The 24,581-nt window shown below is 35.8% G+C and overlaps 1 protein-coding gene across 7 annotated transcripts in view; it reads left to right on the forward strand.

The window, feature by feature from the left end:
* Ralyl (RALY RNA binding protein like) overlaps positions 1-24,581 on the forward strand; it is a 683,608-nt gene that overhangs the window by 250,232 nt on the left and 408,795 nt on the right. The window lies entirely within an intron of this gene.

Below are 24,581 nucleotides of genomic sequence, written 5' to 3' on the forward strand. Positions count from 1 at the left end.
CCACCTGCTTCCCCACCCACCCACCTACTCCTGCCTCATCATCCTAGCATTCCCCTATGCTGCAGCATCAAGCCTATACAGGACCAAGGGTATTTCCTCTCATTGATGCCAGATAAGGTAAGATGCTCTGCTGCATATGCAGCTGAAGCTATGGTTCCCTCCATGTGCATTCTTTGGTTGGTGGTGTAGTCCCTGGAAGTTCTGGGGGTTCTGATTGGTTGATATTATTGTTCTTCCTATAGGGTTGCAAACCCATTCAGCTCTATCAGTCCTTCCCCTAACTTCTCCACTGGGGTTCAGGTGCTCAGCACTCAGTCCAGCAGTTGGCTGCAGGCATCCACTTCTGTATCAGTAAGGCTCTGGCAGAGCCTTTCAGGAGACATCCATATCAGGCTCCTGTCAAAGAGTATTTCTTGGCATCAGCAATAGTGACAGGGTTTGGTGGCTGCATATGGGATGGATTCCCCCTTGAGTTCTCCCAGAGCACATCTTTCTTCTTGAATCCTGTCTGGTGGGCTCTGAGATAAGCAAATGACACAAAATCATGAAGATTTTTCAGGTGGTTAGATACAGAATTGTTTTGTTTTGTTTTTGTTTTTTTTTTTCCTCTATCCACAAAGCCCATAATGAATACTTTACCAGACTCATTTTTGATGTAGATACAAATATGAGAACTGTTTCACCTGGTTCTCAATTCTGCCTTTGTAAATGAAATAGCATACATGTGGTTATGAACTGGACCTTCAAGGTCAATGAGGTCACTCAGGAAGAGTGAGAATGACTGAAGCATATTCGCTGTGTATTTGTGCCTTAGTACTGACGAGTAGAGAACCATTCTTCTTGAAGAGGTAAAAGGAGTGGAATTTTCTGCTTCATCTCAAGTGTGCATATTCATGCTAGATGAATGAGTCTATCAGCTGCATTTATTCACCTATGTTATTATTCGCTGGAGGCAAGAAGGAAACAGGAAAGATGTAAGTAGAAGAGACAAGGATGCTTTGGTGATTGCTCAGTACTAGCCACACCGGAGAGATGAGCAAACAGAGGAGAGAGGATGCTAACCTTATACCAAAGGAACTTCAAGGGGAAAGTCAATACTGACAAAGAGTTCGATTAGATAAAGATGGAAATGCTCTTAATTTTTGGCAGCATGAGCTTACATAGACATTGATTATGAGAACTTTTTAGATGGGCTGATCCATAGGTAATGAATGCATACTGCACCTCAGAAAAACTTAGTTTAGAAGGAAATGAATAGGTATTATAATCAGTAGGCAAAGTGTAGATCAATGGGCTAGAAAGGAATGAAGCCTCTTAAAAGGAGTTAATTTTATTAAGGAAACAAAAGGTATATGTAATAAGGAATATTTTTTTTTAATATCCACACAATGTGAAAAGAAAACTGTTGAATGCTGGACACTGACAAACTGAGTTCTTGGGTTATCCCATTAACTCTCACAGTCTTGCTGAAAGATAACTCAAAATGTTTGTTTTACAAATGAGGGATACTTAGCTTTCAGAAACAATATCATTCAGAAAAAAAAAAAAAACTAACTCATTTTCTTTCTGTGTATCACATCGCTAGCATTGGGAAAATACATCATTAAGGATATTTTTAGAAAGATAAGTTGTAAAGAAGCTTTGACAATCCATACTTAATATTATTTTGGATTTTGTATAAGAATTATATTATAAAATAATGCCTTTCAAGATAAAATTTATTTCACTTTATTTATTTCTGATATGTTCACATTAATTGAAACCCATGGGCTCCCTCTTGTGACAAGTCTAAATTTGTGGCAAACTAAATATATCTCTGTGACTTTTCAGAAATTCAGAAATAATAGTGTGCATATAATAGGAAATTTTAACTATTACTTAATTAAAGATATGTACAAAGTGCCCATATTTGATCACTGATTCTAATTTATTTATAATAGGGAATTTATTGAATTTCAACTTGTATGGAAATGTGAAAAAGGAAGAATTATTTTGGCTTTACCTTTTCATGATTCGTGTGTATTATTACATATTTCTGAAATGTCTATAAAATGTTTGTCCTTTTAAAGCTTGGGTTGTACTGTTATGACTTCTCACTGTCATTGTGGGACCAAACCTCATGAGGAGTTTCTTGAGAAAAAATTATATTCAAACCACAGCAGTCTCCTGTCCTACATCCTGGTTTTTCATCCTCAGTGTTTTCTGGGTGTTTGCAAGTACAGGTCAACGTGCTGTGTATACATGGGAGTAGAGGGCTAGGAAGTTTTTCCAGTTTGAATACTGATGTGTTTGAACTTATGACACATTCATAGACATTTTCCACATAAAGTATTAATTTTTAAAATATTTTCTCTTTTAAACTCAATTCAACTTTCACATCTAGTTAGACAATTTATGAACAGAGAGTGAACACATAAAAAACTATTCAGTTTATAGAATGTGTTAGCTCTTGGTCAAGCTGTGTTATCCTGTGGCCAAGATAGAATGTGTCATTTTATATCCAAGTCTTGGGAAACTAATTCCTGGTGAATTAGGGCACTAGTTGAGGGCACATTTCATTTGTATCTGATTTGTGGCATCATTTAGCCTTGCTAAGTAAAAATGTTCAAAAGAATATCAAAGAAAAAATACTGTTTCTTTCTTGATTCACCAGTTTCTGCTTTCAAATTTGGAAGGACTACCCCTGACAGAGTGAGCATGCTTTGGGCTATGCATGCTTTCTGCCTGTCTGTGCACGTTCCACATCCCAGGATTTCTTCCTTTGCAGCAGGTGTCAGGGCCAGGCTCAGTTCCTCTTTGTCTTTGCTTTGTATAGTTTCCTAGGAAACTCATGATGCTTAGCGACAATAGGGACTGTGTTTTCCCCAGTGTTGTACAGTCATTAAGATTTCTGCAACATATGGTTGGCTAGTCTGAGGCAACAGAGTGAGAGCATACACTGAGCTTTGACAACTCTAGGATTTTTCTTGCTGGTCTCATTGATTACAAAGTAGTATTTCAGGAGGTTGAAAATTAATTCCTTAGATAACTTTGCCTGTTCTAAAAATCTTCTTTTTTTTCTTTTAATTAATCACCATTTTAATGTCAGGGTGATCATAAGGCAGGGAATGTGCTCCCTCCTCGAATGTAAATGTGGAGGTCTTTAGAGGAATAGCGACTTCTGCAGGCAGCGGGAAAAGGAGATGAACCAAGACCCTGGTGGTTTCTAAGAAGGAAAATCCTCTTTCAGAGTTGCCTATAAAACTTCTTTGGTGTTCTCCTAGTGAGCCTTGATGGCTCTGTCCATTCTTCCACCATAAGTGTTCCTGCTGATTCTCTGCCAAATCTTAGGGGCCCAATGAAGACTGCCCTCTCCTTAACAGTTAAGTGTGTGTACATAGTGCTTCCAGAGCTGGCTCTTTGGCTCAGCAGCCAGAAACTTTTTTTCTCTCCCTAAGAGAGTCTAAATTTGAAACTCTGACCTTAGTGCCTCGTTGTTAAGATTCCAATATCAGTGCATATTCAAATGGCAGATGTTTAAATGAAACCCAGGTGAGCACAAATGCTAGACATAATTTCATCTTTTTCTGTGACATGTGCTCTCTCACTTAAAAGAGTTGAATTTTTTTTTTCATTTTGTGTAGTATTTTGAATCTGTTCAAAATAGGATAATGCAATATATGGAAGTAGCCCCTGGCAGTATGTTCATGTACCTGGGTTATCTGTCTTGCCTCACTCTGTGTGACATTGATCACACTGTACAACAAATACCTAAATCCCTGTGACAGCCACACATCAAGGACATGTCCCACTCTTCCTACCCCAGGGCATAGGCTGATGTCTACACTCTCAGAAGGCATTTAGTAAAATAATGATGTTTAAGATTGTTTAAGATATAAAAGGTCCTAGAGGTGTTTTAATTGACACAGATAATTATAAATGATAGCAACTGGCCTAGAATATATTACTTTACCCTCGCTGTATTATTGAATTTTGTAAAACAACTACAAGAAATATTTGATATGATGCTGATGCAGTTTGTACACATATGTTCAGGAATTATTGCTAGGAAGATGACTGCTCTAAAAGGCCTGGGAGACTAGGAAACTTTTGACAGGGGAAATCAGAAGTGTGCAGTCCAGTGAAGAATTAAACTACGGGGAGTAATAATATGGGCTGATGCACTCAATATAGCAGTAATGCCCTCTGCAAGGATAGGAAATAATTCAGTTCCCCCAGGCTGCGTGGAAGCTAAATACAGTATGACAAGAAATAGTAGCAGTACTCATTATGTCTGATTGCTAATTACCCCTTTGAATGATTCAGTTATGCCTGCTACTAGATAATTAGTTTGGTAATTTATGGCTATGGCACAAACTAGTATTTTAATTTTCACAGCACAATTTTCACAATACCTACAGTTCAGATAATATCTTCCTGTTTTATTCCATTTTAAATTGCTTTTCTGGGTGCCTATAAAAAAGCAAATATCCTTGCATTTTCCACTTGTATTTCATGCAGAAGTTAGGCACTTTGGGGGATTTATTTAACTTCAAAGTGATGAAAAACAGCATCTTATTAAGTCCTATTCATTCTGATTAATTTTGCCTATTTAGTAGATAGAGTAGGTGATTATTTTTTTAAAAAAGAATTATATCAAATGATTCTGTCAAAAGCTTCAAAATTTAACATTCTAACAAAGGAATTGACTGTTGTTAATTCTTTCCAATTTCATGTAGTTCTGCCTCGTTCCTGGGACATGGTTTATGCCAGGTTATCTTTTTTGCAATGTCTGGGGCTATTCCTTTGAGAGCAGCTGTCCTGAGCCCAACTTGGCCAGTACATGTATACATTGGGAACTGTGAAACCAAGAACCAGGGCTGTGGCTTCCAGTTCCTTTTGGGTTAATGAGGTTAGCACTGAAGAGAGTGATGAGATATCACTGTACAGAGAGCCCAGTTACTAACTATGGGCTTACTGTGGCTTTCTTCAGTCCACTTTCAGCATTTGGTTTTCCAGTTTTCTTGCTACAGTACTTTATACCACTAATAAAGAAGAATATTGTGTTAAATTACTTTTGATAACTTTTAAGTGTTTGTTTTTATTATAGTGCTCCTACCAGTCTTTATATTGTTTCTTGTGTTTAGATAGTGATATAAAAGAAATAGAACAGAGATAAGAGAGACAGAGAAGAGTATAGAAATAGGACAGGGAGACATAAGTGAATGCAATTTTTGAAGAGTGACCCTCAATTGAGAGGATGTCTTCACATCAGGCCATAGGCAAGCCTATAAGTCATATTCTTAATTAGTGATTATTGTAAGAGGACACAGTACATTCTGAGTGGTGCCAACCCTGGACTGGTAGTCCTTAGTTCTATATGAAAGCAAGATGAGCAAGCAATAGGTGCAAGCCAGTAAGCAATACTTCTCCTTGGCCTCTGTACCTTCCATACATCCAGATTATTGCCTGGTTTCATCCAGTGGAGTGTGATTCAGAATATGTAAAATAAATAATCACCACTATGACTTCCCCAGGGGAAAATCAGAAAAAGAATAGATTTCAGTGACTGAAATATACTTTCAGATCTACAGTCCAAAGAAAATAATCTTAGATAAATTTATATGACAAATATCAACTTAATCATATATTTCTTTTTGTTTGTATACATTGTACATATATATTTCCTAAATAATTGAGTGGTATTACCAGTTAGAAATTGGCCTAAAATAATGTCTTTATGTAGATTTTACATTTTCAGACTTGACTTCTGAATACTATATAGAAAGTTACTTTAACATTGCTTAGTTAATGACCAAATAATTTTGTTGTGAAAAGTCACATAACCCTGCTTAATAAATAACAAAGATGAAGAGATTTTAGTAAGTCACTTACTTTGATATTTCTAATATTTAAAGTGAGTGTCTAACTTTGTTGTTGATAAGTATGCTGGCTTGACTGCGAGGTAGAGCTAACGCATTAGAATGTGAGCACTTGTCAGTGCTTCTCCATCCATTCCCCTTGCTTTCTACGTGACTGTTTTCTTTGGGCTTGGTTTTGGATTTGCTATATTGTACTCAGCCAGTGTTGTCCAGTGCCGGCTCAGTGTTCTAAAGGGCAGTCCTAACAGCTATTTCAGTGAACATCAGTCTGATGTTTATTATACACTGGATCTGTGCCCTTTATTGCCAGCTGTCTTTTTTGAAATATGTGTTCCTTGACCCATTTCATAAATGGTTCCCCACAGTTCAGGCACAGTGACTCTTCTCTTCCTATATGTACTTCTTTTTCTTAATGCTTACCCAGAAGGCAATCTGTCTAACCATCAAAACATCATATTGACCTTTCCAGGTCTCTTCAGGGGGGCCAGCATGTATGATGTTGGTGTTCTCTCCCCTAGTTGCTAACTAGAACTCCAACTCCATTTAGTGTAGCCCTGACTCCATACAACTGTCTTCAGATGTGTAGTTTACTTTCTGCTACCTGTTTTTAACACTGATTATATTTAAAAATAAAACATACCTGATATAGAATGTATCACACTCATTTAGACCATTTACATGTGGTTACAATTCTGCTATTATTATGAAACTCCTTATGTACTATCTTTTGATAATAATTAGGAAAATATTTGGTCTTCTTGAAATTAGTAAAAGTACAGCACTGATATTCAATATAGATGTAGTAGTATATGGATAAATCATTAGATGAAAAAATTTAAAAGAATGATACTGTATGTCTCACATTTCCATTTTAATTCTCATGTAGCTGAAGTGTTTTCAAGTGTTGAGGAGACAGTTATAGCTCTTAGAATGACACTGTTGTCACAGAGTTATTGAATTTACTAGGTAGCTTTTCATGTACTTTCCTCTAAATTACTCTGGACCTCTTATTCCCTAAAATTGAAATATATAGAATTATCAATGAATAAAATTATCTATAAAATATGAAATTATTTTTCTTCAAATTTCTGATTGTATATTTAAGACATTTTGGGAATTTTAAAGTAATATTTAAGTCAATTCCTAATATTAGAATCCTAAACTACAAGGATTGCATTTGTCTTATTTAGACATCATGATTAAAATTAATGAAGTAACAATTTTGCTATTATGTTAGTTAGGAACAGAAGTATGGTACACAAGGAATGTATGTGGAAGTGTCAGATATGACACACTATCACATGATTTAATTTTTTTTCTAGATGATATTTGCGAGCTACACATCATATATGTATTTTCTTGAAAAATCTCATGAAAAGATCAAATTACAGCTCATTCTTACAGAATTTAAACCAATAGAAAAGAAATGTAAGCACATATAATTCATAAACAAGTCAAAACCAGATACTGTGATCAAACAAATATCTTTCTTGTACTGAGACATCACATAAAAATAAACATACTTTGTAGTCTGAACTATTGTTGTAGCTAGACACTCATATTAGTATTCAATAAGTATAGTGAAATGACATGAAGACTGTCTACCAGTCTCTGACTTATATTATCATCTGCTTGTACCACCACCTTGTAGGACAGACTTTTGGCCCACAGCTTTTTGAGGAATTGTCAAGATACAAGCACTTAAGCAGCTTAAGATATGGAGCTTAGTATTCTTTGAGAGCCTGTAGGTAATAATAGGAGATAAGCAGAATTCATTGGAGCCATAAATAAAATTGAAATTTCAACTGCTTCTTTAAAAATTCTGGGATAATAATTAATATTTTCTTGTTTATTTATATTTTTCCAAACTCAGATATAGGCAACTCAATCTCAGCTGTACAGGTATACAATTCAGGTATGAAATTATTCTTAGAGTTGTAACTAGTCAATGATTTTCATTTGCTTTACACAGTCCAAACTCAGAAATGCAATAGCTCTATGCTCTAGCAGCCTGTGTACTTATTAAAAATAAAGTGTAAGTGCTATGGCACCAAGGATTAGCCAAGTGAATTCTAGCATGGAGGACTGAGATAATCTTCCACATGATGCAGAGGATATGTCAAGGAATCAAAATTTAGCCACAGTCATAATTTAAAGGTGAGAAGTGAGCAATGATGCCCAGTGATGATTGCATGAGACAGTTGCAGATTAGAATTCTGTACAGTCAATATTTGTTTAAGGAGACAGGACAAACATTAAATACTAGTATGAGTGAGTGAACTTCCTAGATAACTGCACTCTCATATAAACTACTGAGACAATCCTTCAAGGATTACTTAAAACATTTGCTGGGTTGAGGATCAGCAGTATGAAAGGACAAAGAGACTGGAATGCTTGCTGATCCCTTTTGCTTTACAAAGGGCTTTGTGTTTGAAAAGTTTCTTGATTTATAATAAAAGTAAAATCATTCTTCCATAAAGGAGTCTTAAATCAGAGTTCATTCAGAAGACATGGCTGCACCAGAGGGTTGAACGTCTTTGTTTGTATGTCTCTGTGGCTGCCTGTGCCTTTCTCACCTAGTATAAAGAAGCAATCCCTACAGCAAGTGCATCGGGAAGCCCTGTTTAAGCACTCTTTATTGGGTATTTTTTCATTTCTCAATAACGGAGTCACAACATCTGTGGAAACCTGGCTATCTCATCCAGAATGAAGCACTGTTCCCCACAATACCAGGAATGTGGAGGTTCTCAGGAATCTTTATGGATGAACAAAAGCTAATGATTGTATATAGATTTCTATATATACTAGAACCTTAGTGCAAAGAATAACTGTCATGGTTTCTAAAATGCTACATGAATAAAAGTTTCATAAAATCTGAACTAATTTGGATATAGCATAAACTGGGCTAAGCATACATAGTATAAGATTCCTTGCCATGCAAAATAGCCAAAAACATGAGCCATCTGCTTAACAGAATTCAAGAGAATTGATTGAAGGACAATACTGAAGTAGTGGCTTGTTGGACAAGTATGTTTCTGGCAGAATCCAATGGCATCCCTTGATTTTTCCAGCCAATGTTACTTTAAAACATTTCTTTGTGTTAACCCGATCTTACTGAAATGACTTATCAGGACTTGATAAGACATTGAGTCTGGTGTATAAGAATGTTAATAGATCCAATTTGGAATATGAAACTGGAATCTTGTTATTATTATTGCATCAAAAAAAAACAAGTTCATTATGATAAAAGAAAATCCTTTTAGTCAGAACAAAGATAAATAAAATCAAATATAACAAATGTCTGATTTGGTTGGTTCTCTAAAGTGATATGTTTTGCTCAAAAAATACTCTAATTTACTTATATTTTGGAATTTCTAGGGAAAAACACAATAATTTGTAGAATGCTGGTGAATTTTACTCATATCCAAGTGCTATGTCATTATGTGGTTAAAAGGAAAACCAAACAGCCTAATATGATAGAAAATAAACAAAGATAAATGTTCCTATTTCCTTATATTTATCTTCTTAAACATTTAAAATGTAGTTCTCTATTAAGCATGTAGTTCAGTTATTCAGTTTTTCTTTCCAAACAATGCTAGGTTAACAAGAATTGAACTGATTCTAAAGCCAATTTCCATATCATTTTATCTGTTCTACAAGTTTCTTATGAGCATTAAAATTTCATTTTCCCCAAACTATTGACCTAAGATCAATTTATCTATTCTGTTTTCTTATTTTCCCATTTGTTTCCCTGTCTGTCTTACATGCTGCTTCTGCTGCAGGAACCACTAACTCACCGTCTGCATTCTCTGATAGTGAGTAGCTAAAACTCTTCCTTCAGAACTCAGATCAGACATACTTTCATTCTTTTTGTATGGCATTTTAGAGAACTCTTTGTTCTTAGCACACAATATATTTTTTTAAACACAGGGAGACAAAGACCAGTGAAGCAAAGAGAAATATTTAGTTCCCTGAAACAGGCTGTGTGAGATATTGTTCCTGAGTGCCCAGCACAAATATTGACTCATTGCAGACTCTCAAATAGCTTTGAATACAATAATGAATGACCTTTTGAGTTCTAATCAGACATCTGATTGGAGCTTTGTATTGATGAACTAATTGAATACAGTTTCCAATCAGGCAGGTAGTATGGGCCTCTAATATGAATACTGTAGAGTCTGAGTCTAAAGAAAGAGAATATTTGAGGATATTTGTATTCGTGTCTCCATTTTACCAAAGAAAAGTCAAAATGATATTGTGTCCTGATGTTTTCACAATCAATAAGTGGTGTGGCATTAAATGCAGTATCAAGCCTGGGTCTAGACATCTGCCTAGAGTACACACTTTTGATTCATAAGTTCCATTCTCTGACCTGTTTATAGATTATGAATTATGAAGGCAGTAGATTAATTAATTTGCATCAAATAGAACACCGAGTGGATGCATTTTCCTGGACATGTATTCTGTATATACTATGTTTATTGATTTAGAAATTAATAACTTTCCACTGTTTCCCAGTGACTAGAACTTTATAAATGGTGACTTTATAATGGATAGTGTATATTCTGATGTTATGACTGAGAGCCTTAAGAGCTGAATATATTTCTAGTCCCTAATTGTTCTCTGTTAGCTAAACTTGTTTTAAATTGTGATTCTTCACTATGTAGGTTTATAACCCCAGCAAAAGCATCGCTGTATGTTTTGTGGAACATCATGGTTGCTCTGCATGGACATTCAATGATGGGGTACCTTGAGCATCAGTACATTTGTTTCTAAAATTGTAAAACTTATTAAAAATAAAGGGACTAATATAAAATTTAAAATGTCTGTTATTTCTTTATCCTGAAGATGCAAATGCTTATATTAAAAAATCTAATTCTATGGACTGTAAAAAAAAAAGGTAATAAAAAATCTAATTCTTTTCTGTTTTTTAATGGTCAAATGCAACGGTAACATATATGGAATTGTAGTTTTTGTCATTCCAAGTAGAAGACTAAATGTAGACTTTAGAAGCTGTATTTTCTCTGCATTAATAAGAGTAGTAAGAGCTTTCCCTTCACCTAACTGATGGAGCAATGACTCAGAGACCAGAGAAGCAGTTCCATAGGCTGTCATCTCTCTCCAGTCACCTTTGTAACCACAGCTGTAATATAAAGTGTCAAATTTCCAAAATCTTTGGGAGCTAGGAGTGTTTTTCCTTGCTGTTTTATCCCCAGAGCTCTCCTCTCCTAACTTTCAACGGTGAGTAGGTCTCACTCTCCAATTACCCAAAGAGTTCCAAGCACACACAGAATTTTATTTTGTAGCATTCCAGACAGGATATAATTAACAGTCCCATATTTAGAAGCATCACTTCATAAAATGAGAAGCACAAGTATTGTACTGTATAATATAATTGTAAACCTATAATACCTACTGCTTCTTTAAATGTGATTGCATCCATTTCCTCTTATTTTATTACCCACTTGTGGAAATTGTTCACTTATTGCTAATTTCTAATGACTTTATTTTCAATTTTAATCCAAGTCTTTTTATTACTACTGACTCAAATTTCTGAGGAAATATAATTATGATTCTTCAATAATTTACTGACTATAAACACATAGGGGAAAAGCTATATTAAAAGCAATCTTTTCCATTCCATTATTATTTTAAATCATTGAGGAAAGCTTATTAATTTTGTCTACTTATGTAGCAAAATTATGGGAGTTACTACCAATGCAAGAGGTAATAATTAAGCTTGGTTCAAATGCTTCTTGTTGACAAGAAAAGCATTTTGCTAGTACTCAGAAGTTAGTTGAAGGCATTTAGCACTACTTACTTAACTTCTACTTATTTGTACATGGAAGTACAATAAACGTGAACATAAGAAGTGATTTTATAACACACCATAGATGTAATGATTACATTTTATGAAGGAGACAGACCATCTAGAAAGGATAGTTAGATTAGATAGACAACACTCTAAGAAAGCTTTTGAGAAAATATTCCATGAGTTCTCTCTCAAAGTGCTCAAAGTCTTAACTGAGTAACCAGGAAAGTAAATGAGATGGTCAAGAAATTGATAATTAGTTAATTGCCATAAGCACAACAGTTAGGAGGCACCAATGCATGTTTATAAGCTACCAATGGATATGAACAGACATACTTACCAGAGGCATGGGTCAGAGCATTAAAGCCATGGTAAGGTATGTGGAGTAGCCTATCTTAAAAAGGCAAATGGTCAGGGAAGGATTTTCAGCAAGATCAACATTTTCCATTTTACTGTTCTTTGTTGTAGAGAATTGGGGTACAGATGGTTAAAGGTTTTGCTCTGAGGAATGGAAACTTGTAGAGAATGCAGTGGGTTGAGAGAATCCTCTCTTCAATGGCTTCTATTTAATCTATAAAGTGCTAACATCATGCCCTCTGGATGAGGAAGAAGGAGGTTTCATACAGTGTTTAAAGCCAGTGATGAAGACATAAATGCCATTGTCGCGGACCCCAGAACTCAGGGGAGAAACAACACAAACGCCATGGAAGGTTCCAAACAGATTTCTTCTTTATCTCTCCAAACAGCTTTTTCCTCTCCCTCTCACAAACGGCTTTCTCTAACCCTCTCCCGGCTCCAACTAATTCCCAACTGAACTCTTCTCCAACTCTTCTCCAGCTGAACTGTTTACAGCTTTTCCCACAGCATTCTCCTCCCCCCCCCCCCCCGCACATCCTGTTTTTCTCAGTCCTCTGAGCTCCTTCAAAACAACATTCTCCCTCCAGCCTGGGGTGCATCCTGTTTTCAGTCCTCTGACCTAATCTTTCCCCCATCTCCTGGATCTGGTCAGAGTTCAGCCAGGGCACGCAGTGATAGTCCAGTGACTCAGCAGGCAGGCAGTACAGAATCATCTGCACAAGCTCAGCAGGCTCAGTTTCTTGCAGCCAGGGAACACGGGGCTTGGCACACTTGCTCCCCACAGGCCATCTGTGGGGAAACTGAACAAAGTAAATGCCTAAGAAGTGATTGCTGGCTGTGCCAACATCCCTGTTCATATCGTGGGGGCTCAAACTTACATGGTTTTATTCTTTGATTGTATCCACAGAAAAATTCCATGCCCTAAAGCATAGAAAGCATGTTTTCTGGGAAGATTTGATGCACAGGTTTTTATAAGGCAAGAGAGGAGGTTTTTGTAAATGATTGAAGTGATGAATCATGAGACCTGGGCTGCATACAGAATGAAGTTAAGATGGGATGGAGGGAATAGATTAGGAATTCAAATCCTGCAAATCCTAGCAGTGTGGAATATGCATAGAGAAGCAAAGGGTGTAACATGAAAGGACTGAGGGGCCATGAAAGGAAATTCTTTATTTCATTTTTGGAGTTATTGCCAAGTACAAGGAAAGACCAAGAATATCACCTGAAATAAATTTGAGAAAATTGGTGAAATTTAAATGATCAGTAACTTAAAAGAACACCCCATTTTATTTTTATTTCCTAGAAATTAATTCTTATAGACATAGTGTCTGTAATAGAAGCATAGTAAAATGGTACTTTCATGTACAGATAGTAAGACTGCATTGCAAAATATTATTTCACTTTGGTAAAAAGCTTGAATGTACAAGTTAATAAGAATGATTCTTGCACAAATATACTATACATTTCATTGCTAAAGGGCGATTTAAAATCCACAGCTAAACATCTTCTCAGATAACCTTAGAAACACCATTCCCTTAAATGTGGAAATTTGATGCTTTTTTTTTTTTTTGTAAAAATAAAGAAAAAGTTAGGATATTCTATAGTAACATTAATTTTAAGCAAAAAACAAACACAGATTTTCCCACTAAGAATTTCTGTCTATATCACAAATCTCTTCACAGTACAAAATTAAAAGAATGTTGTAAAATGAACAGAGAGAGTCATCACATAATTCACCTTTACAATTGCAATGTAATTGGAAATAAATAATTTAGATGATGTATTAAGGAAAACTCTTCTGGCCTTACCTTTACTGTTTATAGAATCTTAGATTTCAGGAATAAGTTGTGCCATGTCTACTGGAATATGACTGTTTTCAACTAGTGTATGAATTTATTAAATATATAGTCATGTGAAAGATTGCAACTAGCACTTTAATTCACCTTACATTTATTTGATTAAAGTTTCTCTGCTTAAATTATTTGTAAATCTGTTTGTAAAAAGATTTATAAAATATCTTTAATATTTAAAAGAAGCAATTTGCTACATTTTCTACCATGGTTCCTCATTTCTATGATGTTTAAAAAAATCATCATTCAAATTGATAAAAATTTTAGGAAGATCTTTCCACTGAATAGAGAAGGATTCTTGCATATCAACCCAGTTTTCACTGCTGAATGGTGTATTTCTGGGATGCTTATACCATTTGTATAAATACTTTGCAAAACTATGATTGACACCTTTATCAACACCCTCTTCAAATAATTCTACCTTCTTTTTTAATCAAAGAAATAATACAAAATAATTTTCCTAATGAATATCAGGACACTGAAAATAGGCACACATACCCTTTGACTAACACCTATGCATCCATTTTCCTTCCTTCCTTTCTTTTTCTTTCTCTTTCTTTCTTTCTTTCTTTCTTTCTTTCTTTCTTTCTTTCTTTCTTTCTTTCTTTCTTTCTCTCTGTGCTTTTGTCATTCAAGGTAATATTCTTATTGGATATTTTATTTATTTACATTTCAAATGTTATCCCTTTTCCCAGTTTCCCCTCCGGATAGTCCCTGTCCTATCCTCCCTTTCCCTGTTTCCATGAGGATGCTCTGCCACCCACCCACCCATTCCTGACTCCCTGCCCTGGCATTCCCCTGCATTGGGGAATCAAGACTTCACAGGTCCAAGGGCTTCTCCTCCCATTGATGTCCTACAAGGCCATTCTCTGCTACATATGGGGCTTGAACCATGGTTCCCTCCATGTGTACTCTTTCATTGGTTTAGTCACTGAGTTCTCTGGGGGGGGGGGGAGAGGTCTGATTGGTTGATATTGTTGTTTTTCCTATGGGTTGCAAACCCACTCAGCTCCTTCAGTCCTTTCTCTAACTCCTTTATTTGGAGGAGTGCTCAGTACAATGATTATCTGCAAGCTTTCACTTCTGTATTTGTCAGGCTCTGGCAGAACTTCTCAGGAGACAGCTATATCAGGCTCCTGTCAGCAACCAGGATCTGAACCAGGATTTGGGGCATCTGAAGTAGTGTCTGGGTTTGGTGTTTGTATATGGGATGGATCCCCAGGTGGGGCACTCTATGATGGCCATTCCTTTAGTCTCTGCTCCACAGTTTGTCTCTGTATATCCTCTCTTAAGTAATTTCTTCCCCCTTCTAAAATGTGACTGAAGAATCCACACTTTGGTCTTCCTTCTTCGTGAACTTCATGTGGTCTCTGAATTGCATGTTGGGTATTCCAAGGTTTTGGAATACCACTTATCAGTGAATGCATACCTTGTGTGTTCTTTTGTGACTAGTTTACCTCACTCAGGATCTAATTCCATTTAATTGCCTAAGAATTTCGTGAATTCTTTGTTTTAAATAACCAAGTAGTACTCCATTGTGTAAATGTACCACATTTTCTGTGTTCATTCCCCTGTTGAAGAGCATTTGCATTCTTTCCAACTTCTGGTTACAATAAATAAGACTGCTAGGAACATAGTGTAGCATACGACCTTGTTATATGTTAGAGCGTCTTTTGGGTATATGCCCAGGAATGGTATAGTTGTGTCCTCAGGTAATACTATGTCCATTTTTCTGAGGAACTATCAGAATGATTTCCAGAGGGGTTGTACCAGCTTGCAACCCCACCAACAATGGAAGGGTGTTCTGCTTTCTCCACATCCTCGCCAGTATTTGCTATCACCTGAGTTTTTGATCATAGCCATTCTGACTGGTATGGGGTGGAATCTCAGAGTCGTTTTAATTTACATTTCCTGATGAGTAAGGATATTAAACATTTCTTTAGGAGCTTCTCTGCCATTTGAGTTTCATCAGTTGAGAATTCTCTGTTAAGCTCTGTTCCCCATTTTTAAATAGGGGTATTTGGTTCTCTGGAGTCTCACTTCATGATTTCTTCGTATATATTAGATGTTAGCTCTCTATCAGGTTAGGATTACTAAAGATCCTTTCCCAATCTGTTGGTTGCTGTTTTGTCCTATTGACAATGTCCTTTTGCCTTAGAGAAGCTTCGTAATTTTATGAGGTCCTGTTTTCTTTTTAAGGGCTTCTACCTGTTTACCTGTGTTGTTCTGTATTTTTTTAAGAAAGTTTATTATGTCCTTTTTTAAGTCCTCTGTTATCATCATGAGATTTTATTTTAAGTCAGTGTCTTGCTTTTCTGGTGTATTGGGGTATCCAGGATTGCTGTGGTATGAAATTGGGTTCTGAATTCTGATGATGCCAAGTAGCCTTTTTTTTTTTTTTTTTTTTTTTTTTTTTTGCTTAGGTTCATGTACTTGCCTCTAGCTGTTATTTGGTTTTTCTGTCTCTGATTGGAGCTTGTCAGTCCTTTGGGCCTATGAGCCTGTGATCTTAGGTTTGTCAGCATTCCTAGGGAGACCAGTTCTTTTCTGGGCAGGATTTGGGTGCAGAGGGCTGTGGGACAGTCTTACCTCCAGGGCACAGACGGACACTGGAAGGATCATGTCCCCAGCTTCTCCACTGTTCCTATGCCCTGTGTGCTCCTGGCAGAGAGTCCCTCTTTGGACAGTTATTGGAGCAAAAGTGGTGATCTCACCTCTGGGTTTAGGAGTGAGAACACTCCTGGGAGACAAGATGTCTCCTGGCAGGATTTGGTAGTGGAGGGATGTAGTACAGCCTTACCTCTGGAGTACAGATGGACATTCTCACCTTTCAATATTTTTGTGATTTTTCTTAGTTTATTTTAAGTTTTCTGAGAATGTACATGAGTATACTATATTTGGACCATTTGGACCCAGTTTCTATGCTCAACATTTCCTCTTGGACACATGATCTTTACTGTTATAATTATTTCTAACAATTTATGTGCAAAAATATATGTGTGTATAAATTTGTAAATATTTATATGTTTATAACCTGCTGAGTGCAATTGGTCTTCCTTATATGTACATGTGTTGAGGTTGGACTTGTTCCTCAAGAAAACTGATTCTCCTTCCTTCAACAGTCATTCCTACAATTCTACAATCTCCTGTCAAACATTAACATGTGGTATAATCTGAATTAGAGGGTTTGAATATTATATTTAAAAACACACGAACTGCTGACATCCTGTTCACCAGCACCTCCTTCTAGCCTACCAATTTTTATATATTGGAACAATGAACTTGTTACAGTAGATGAATCAGTACTGAAGTAGAGACAAAGTCCGTTATTTCTATCAGGGTTGACTTGTTTTGTTGTTCATTGTGCAGCTTTGACAATTTCACAATGACTTCTATCTGTTCTCCCAGTGTGTTGCAGCATAGTACCCAAGATATAGCCCCCTTCTTTACCTTCTCTATCATGAGCAAGGGCAGGAAGGACTAATTCCTCACTTTGCAACCATGGAGTGTCACTCCTATTTTGGATTCGGTCCATTCAAATAGTTTCACAGTGATATGTCACAGTTGTTACTAGTGACACAATGTTAAGCAACTTTTCATATGATTGTTTATCATCTGTGGATCTTTCTTAATTGGATTGTGCGGATCTTTTGTGTACTCCCTTGGCGGATTTAGCTCCTTATTACTGAATCTTGAGGCTTCTCTGCATAGTTTAGGAACCAGTCATTTTCATATATGCCATTTTCAGATGTTTTCCTAATTAATGAATTGTTCCATTTCAATAGCCTGTCATAGAACAAGAAATTTTATTTTCTGCTTATTATTTCTAAAATTTTGTGTGCAGTTTATTTGATCACATTCATTTCCATCTCTACGCCTCTGTGATTTTACTTTCCTCACCCTACCCTATCAGTTTCATGTAGTGCATCAAACACTTTGAGAGTTTTGAGTTAGTTTTATAGACACTGTAATACCTGTGCCTACAATAACCTTTTCCCCAGTTCCTCCATCATTTCCTCAAGGAGATTTGATTTCATAAAATATCTCTATCTTACTTTGTTTAATGGCTTTCTGATTCCAGTCAGAAACTATATAACTTATTTTTTAATTTTCTAATATATACATTATATATTTATATATGCAAATATTATTTATTAAGTATAAATTATAAATATACCTAAATTATATTTTGTGTTTTATATATTTTCACTTCATATATTTTACTTTTAGAAAATATCTCGTTTTGCAAACATACATACACACATACACATGCACACACACACACACACACATACAAATATATATGTGTGTGTATGTTGAAGAATATTCCTTCATACTATTCCTGAAGCTATTGACATCAAATTGGCAATAAAGAATATCTAATTACCTTACAAAGAAATCATTCATCTATTCAATATAAATTGAGCATTCATTTCATGACTGGTATTTATCTATACATTATATTATACTAACTCTAAAATAATGTTGATAGCAAATATTTGCCCCTTGTGCTTCCTAATGAATTTGAGGGAAACAATTTTGAAAATATATGTGACAGTAAATTTATGTAAGGTTTATTAGTAATAATCTACATACAATGCATCATTTAATGCATAGTTCTACTATTAATGACATAGGCATAGTCACCTTTCGTCAAGGTAGAGAACACTTCCATTTGCCTCTTTGTATACAACCCTGGCAATCACTGATATGCTTAGTAGTATTCTTTTAATTTGTTTCTCTTTCCAGAATATTTTATCAGTGTAATCAAGTTGGATATGACTTCTTTCACTTTATATGATTCTATGGGTTTTCTTCTATATATATAATAGGTCAGTACAGACTTTTGAAGATTAGATGAGCTTATATCTCCAACTTACTCACTCTACTTTAAAAATATGTATAATATAAATATAAGTTTTGCTGAATATCATCGCTTAACCATAATGTTCTGTGGAGCATTAATGAGTTACCCATGTAATTATGTAGATGCTTGAGAGGAGAGACCCATAACGACAGTATGGTTCAATCAATATGCATATCACAAGCCAAGGAAAGGATCAAAATTCAGAAATCTATGTGCAGTCACTTTTTATAATTTTTAAATTGCTAAACTGTAAGTAAAACGACAAAAACAGCAAAAAAACCAATGTGTTGAGGACCATCTGCTGTCCTTGTTTCGCTTTTAGTTTAATATATAAAACATTTTAATTTTACTAAAATCCATTTAAACTATTGAGAAAAAAATAGAAACAAATGTACTTGAAAATTGTGTTATTTAATGCCTGCAATACTTAAAAGATATACAACTATTTGGGTATCATATAACAAGTAACATTTAATTATTTTCTAAACATGCTTACTGTCAAATATATTTTCACAATTTTAGATGGATGCTGAATTATCTGATACATAGTTATAAAACACTAACTTTTTAATGCTTGTATGCACATAGTTTGCAATGAAATTAAAAACAGGAGGTGGTTTTCTTGCAATATGTGGATTGAAAGCCCAAGATGTGATTGATTGTGTAATTTTTTTTTCTGTTGACAAAAAGATTCTGGAGCTGAACAAGAAAGGTATAAAATTAAAGTAATTGCACACTTCAAATTTTAGTAGCAACTTGAAATCCTGCTGGGAATGTGATGTTTTACTGACACTGTAGGCTGCAGGCATACTGGGACTCTGGATTGGTGCTTATTTTCCCATGACTTCTAAGCCGTTCTTTCGAATAGCCCCATTGCTTTACCAGCAGTGTGCCAACAATATCAGCTTGTATTCTCAAGCCTATGCCTTTATACTGGAAAGCTATAGCATGCTCTTTCCTTATTTTGTGTATCAATTTACTTGCCATTGTGTGTAATCTCATGTTAGAGGCATGAATATACCAAAGAAGTACAATCAAGCTTGGCTCATTAGCCTATAAAGCCTTGGTTGTTCTTCACTATTTACATGGAAGTTCACTTCCATAAAACACACAGGTCTCAGGACTGGTTTAGAGGTCATCACATCAGAACCTGTTGAAGTATCAAAAGGAAAGCCTGATTGTCCTGAGATCATCACTTCCTCATTTCTCCAACTTTGAGTTCTCCTTGTTCACTTTGACTTAACTAGGATCCATATAACAACTTGTACTGAATTGTAGTTTCTTCAACAGAGTAAAAATTTTCTATCTTATTTTACAGTACCAAATCAAATCAAATCACATACTGCAAAGTTCAAACTATAAAAAAAAAAAAAAAGCTTGTTTGTTTGTATATTTATTCATTGTGATGTCATGGACAAAAAAAACTAAAGGTATTGTACATGTCCTGGAATGCACTCTACCACCAGCACGATACCTCCAGCTCTGGTTAACATTCAGATTTGTTGATGTTATGAAACATAAAGTGGACGGTGAAGGCTACTTGGTTGTGCCCATGAAAACTCATGCCATGCCACTGACCTGGTATATGGGAGGTTTATTTGAGGAAAGGAAGAAGCGTAAGGATACAGAGAAGAGTTAGAGGCAGACAAACAGATGGGAGTAGAGACATGGGGACAGAGAAGAGGAGAAAGGACAGAAACATGGCAAGGAACATGTGACAACAGAGAGAGAGAGAGAGAGAGAGAGAGAGAGACAGAGACAGAGACAGAGACAGAGACAGAGACAGAGACAGAGACAGAGACAGAGAGACAGAGAGAGAAAGAGAGAAAGAGAGAGAGGTGAGAGGGAAGAAAGGGAGGAAAGGAAACAGGAGGGAGGGGAAGGAGGAGGAACAGCAGACAGAAGTGAGGGGAAGGTGGAGGGACAACAGACAGGAGGTGGAAGAGCAAGGAAAGGGCAGAATTGGGGTAGCAAGCAGTCTTCTTATATGCCACCCTATACCACACCTACATGTGGCAACAAGTGACAAGTGATGACATAAGCTGTTGCTAGGTCCCTGGGAGGAATCTGGCTGAATCGCTGTAAGTCAACAGTTACAAATGCACTGTTTTTGTTTTTGTTTTGTTTTTTAAGTTTATAATTAGTATTTTTCAAGTAAATTCAAAAACCTCAGCTCCATTTTATTATTAACTGTGGCATACAGTATGTGAAATAGTCAAGACTGTAAAAAAGCAATCACAACAATAAAAACTATCATCTTCTAATCCAAACATCACAACTATTGCCTTGATCTAATTTTTAAAAGTTTCTTTTCATATAATATATTTTTTTATCACATTACTCTCTCTTAAGTGCTTCCAGAACTTTTCCAGCTCCTTCTCCACCCACATTCATGTTCTCTCTCTCTTTAAGACAAAAAAAATTTACCAAAGTCAAAACCACATGCTAATAAACAACAACAAAACAAACAAATACAAGGCAAAGCCATGGAGTCTCTTTTGTGTTGGCCAACTACAACTAGACAGGAGGCCTGCCCTGAGACGGGGCTGAAATGTGAGACAGTTAATTTCAGAAGGTGATTGTTCCTTCCCAGAAGGTATCCATTGCAAACTTGCTTATTGGTTAGGTATGGGGTTTGTGTCCACTTCCCTTCTCACTGCTGGGATTTTGTTGAACTAACTTCTGTACCATTGTTTATTGCTATACCTACATGGAACAGGAAAAATTTACTCTATGAGGATACAATAAGTAAATATTAGAAAAGGTCTTTAGATACTTACTAAGCACATAAAACCTCTATTTTCTCTCTTTTTATTATTTTATTTTATATAAAAAGTAAACTTTATGATAAGGGCAGTAAACTGAATTACACTTACTAGATGAACTTACATACAGAAACTATATATGCCCAGGATTTACTTAATAGGATAGCAACGTTCACACTAGAAACACTTTTATCAGTGTCTGCAACTTCATTCCCTTCATGATACCATTTTAGCTTAGAAGCTGTGCTATATAAAGTGCCTGAGACCACACTTCATTTTTATAGACATTTAAAGACAGAAAATTAAGTTAACCAGACTAGAAAAATATCTAGAAATATTTATTTTTATTTCCTATTTATGATTGTTTGGTTGCATGCACATCTCTATCATGTGAGAGCTTTGTACCCACAGTAGCCAGAGAGTGTGCTGGATTCTGTAGACCTGGAGTTGCATACAATTCTGAGTTGCCATTTGCCTAGGTATCAAACCTGGCCCTGTGAAAGAGCGACCACTACTCCTAACGATTGAGTCATTGCTCCAGCCCCTCTAAGACAAAATTTGAAGAAAAATATCTCTTCATGAAGGATTATAAAAATAAAAAGTTATTCAAATACACACTCGGTAAATAGTATGTTAATTTATTTTCTTTTATGGATTTTGAAAAGCCATTAGACATAATATTAAACTATTGGTGGTTGAAAAGATTTCTGTTTAAAAAGAAAATATTGAATACTACAATAAATAGCTATCAAAGATATGACTTCAGATTTTGTAAGACTTATGCAATGACTATTATTTTCCTGATTCTGGAATGGATCAAGTCTGCACAAACCTCCTAACACTCTGAATTATGTTGATATATTCTAGAATGAGTTTATTATATATAAAATTGATAACTTCTTAGCCAAAGAAATTATAAATTAAAAGGTTTTCTGTTTGACAATAAAGCTTCTAAATAATTCAGAAACACTCACAAATTAGCTTAAGGACTTGAAGGGTAAAGCAGACAGCATGCACTCACTCAGGATATTTGATTCTTCTCTACAAGTCATGAGCTAATTAAGGAATAAAGGAAATGCTACAGAAAAGATAAGTCCATGGAATGTTCTGGGTGAAAAAAAATGTCAACAGAAAAACTTAATGATGGGATGGCAGCTTAAATCTGAATAGAGGTATACTGAGAGACAAATGATAATTGAATTCATGTCACTGTGGTTTTAATTCTGATTGGATATACAAATGAAAGCTAGCACACAATCATTGCTAGATAGTACCATGATGTTCCACAAACAAATTATCCAAATATCTACAAATCTTCAATGGCAAAGATAATGTTTCAAGACATGTAGCAATATCTGTCAGTTTCAAAAAGAGTTCAAAGCCAAGGTGAAGGCTGTCATTCTTAACCTAACTGGCTTTTACAACTGCCTCACTGCCGCTTTTCAAGTTTAGCAGAGATTACTTGCCAACAGTTGCTGAGAACCCAATTCATTGACTGAACTTTGATGTCTTCTAATCATGCATCTCACTATTAATATCCTTATTTTCTATTTATTCTCTACTATATCTTCATACCAATATTAGTATTTTCATACCTTCATTGCCAAGATTCTCATATAAAATGGACTTTCCATATTCTAAATGATTTCCCTAGAGGGCCGGAAGAGTGCTGAGTAGATTGGATTCCCAGCACCCACATCATGTCTATCAGCTAAAATGCCAGTCCCAGGGTACTGTTGCCCTCTTGTGGCCTCAGCAGGCACTTGAATACACACGATATATAAACAAACAGGCAGAAGAACCTCCGCCCCCCCCCCCCCGCAAATAATAATAAAATAAAATAAAAATTTAAAAAGATCTCCTGGAGTCATTGCACGTGCCCTTATTATACATTCCCATGTATGTAAATTACATGGAGATTGGGTCCCTGCTATGCACTGTCTTTCAAAACAAGCACAGTGAGCAGAGTGGCTTAAAACAGTGGTTTTAATTTGCTTGTGAATATTTTCAATTAGATGAAATCCGGGAACTGAGTGAAATGATTAAGCTATACTTGTAGCTAAATAGATCTTGTAGCATCAAGCATTTATATGGAAATTTTGCTGCTGGTTTTGGAATATTGGTGTCCTGGTGGTCACACTATTTTGAGAGGTTGTGTAGCTTTTGTGACATGGAAATTGCCTGGACTAAGGGATCATTCACATGGGCTTTTGGGGGCAGGGTTTAGCCTGGCAGTGCCTCCTGTTCTGCTGTGTTTCCTTTCTTGGAATAACTAGTCATTCCATTCCACTGATTCAAACCAAATGTCCCCAACTACCATGGCTCCCAGCCACTAGGGACAAAAGTCCACTGTGAGCTAAAAGACATTTTTCTTCCTTATGTGGGTTCTGTGAGAAATTTTGTCATAGCTATGAGAAATGTAAATTGATGCAACAGTTTATGACGACACGGTAGTGATGTGGAGGGATTATTTGTATAGAAGTACCTGAACTGAAATCCTTGGTCCTCATACAAACATGGAGATGATACTGCCTCACGTCTTTGTGTCTTATTACTCCTTTTTGTATGTATAGTACCAGCCTAACCTATACATTATGCTCTAAGTTAACGTTCCCCTTGACTTCATTGTTGCATAGCAGCTGTAGGTGCCACTTTGACCTGCTCTCCTCTTATGTCAGACAAGCATTTCTTATTTTTGTTAGCCAAATTGGTTTTGTTGGGTGAAGACTTTTATCTCCATATTTCTAAATTAGATGCTGGTGGGCTACAATTCTTTTCATTATCAATTCCAATAGTGACCAAAGAACTGGCTGTTTTAAAATGGTGACAATCAGTGAAAAGAGTCAAATCAAATCTAACACATAAAGTGATTTTTAGCATTTTGCCATGATTTTCAGAGCAAAACTAGCAACATTTCTAGCAATATTTTCCATAAAGTGACTGGCGCTAATATTTCTACCTCTGTTCTATACCAAATGAAGATATAATTCCTGACAAATCCATAACTATAAGGTCATCAGACCAAACAGAGCACAAGAGCATCAGAAAAGTAACCCCTCTAAGCTGTAG

This window comes from Mus pahari, chromosome 4 (genome assembly GCF_900095145.1).
Source record: "Mus pahari chromosome 4, PAHARI_EIJ_v1.1, whole genome shotgun sequence".
NCBI lineage: Eukaryota > Metazoa > Chordata > Mammalia > Rodentia > Muridae > Mus > Mus pahari.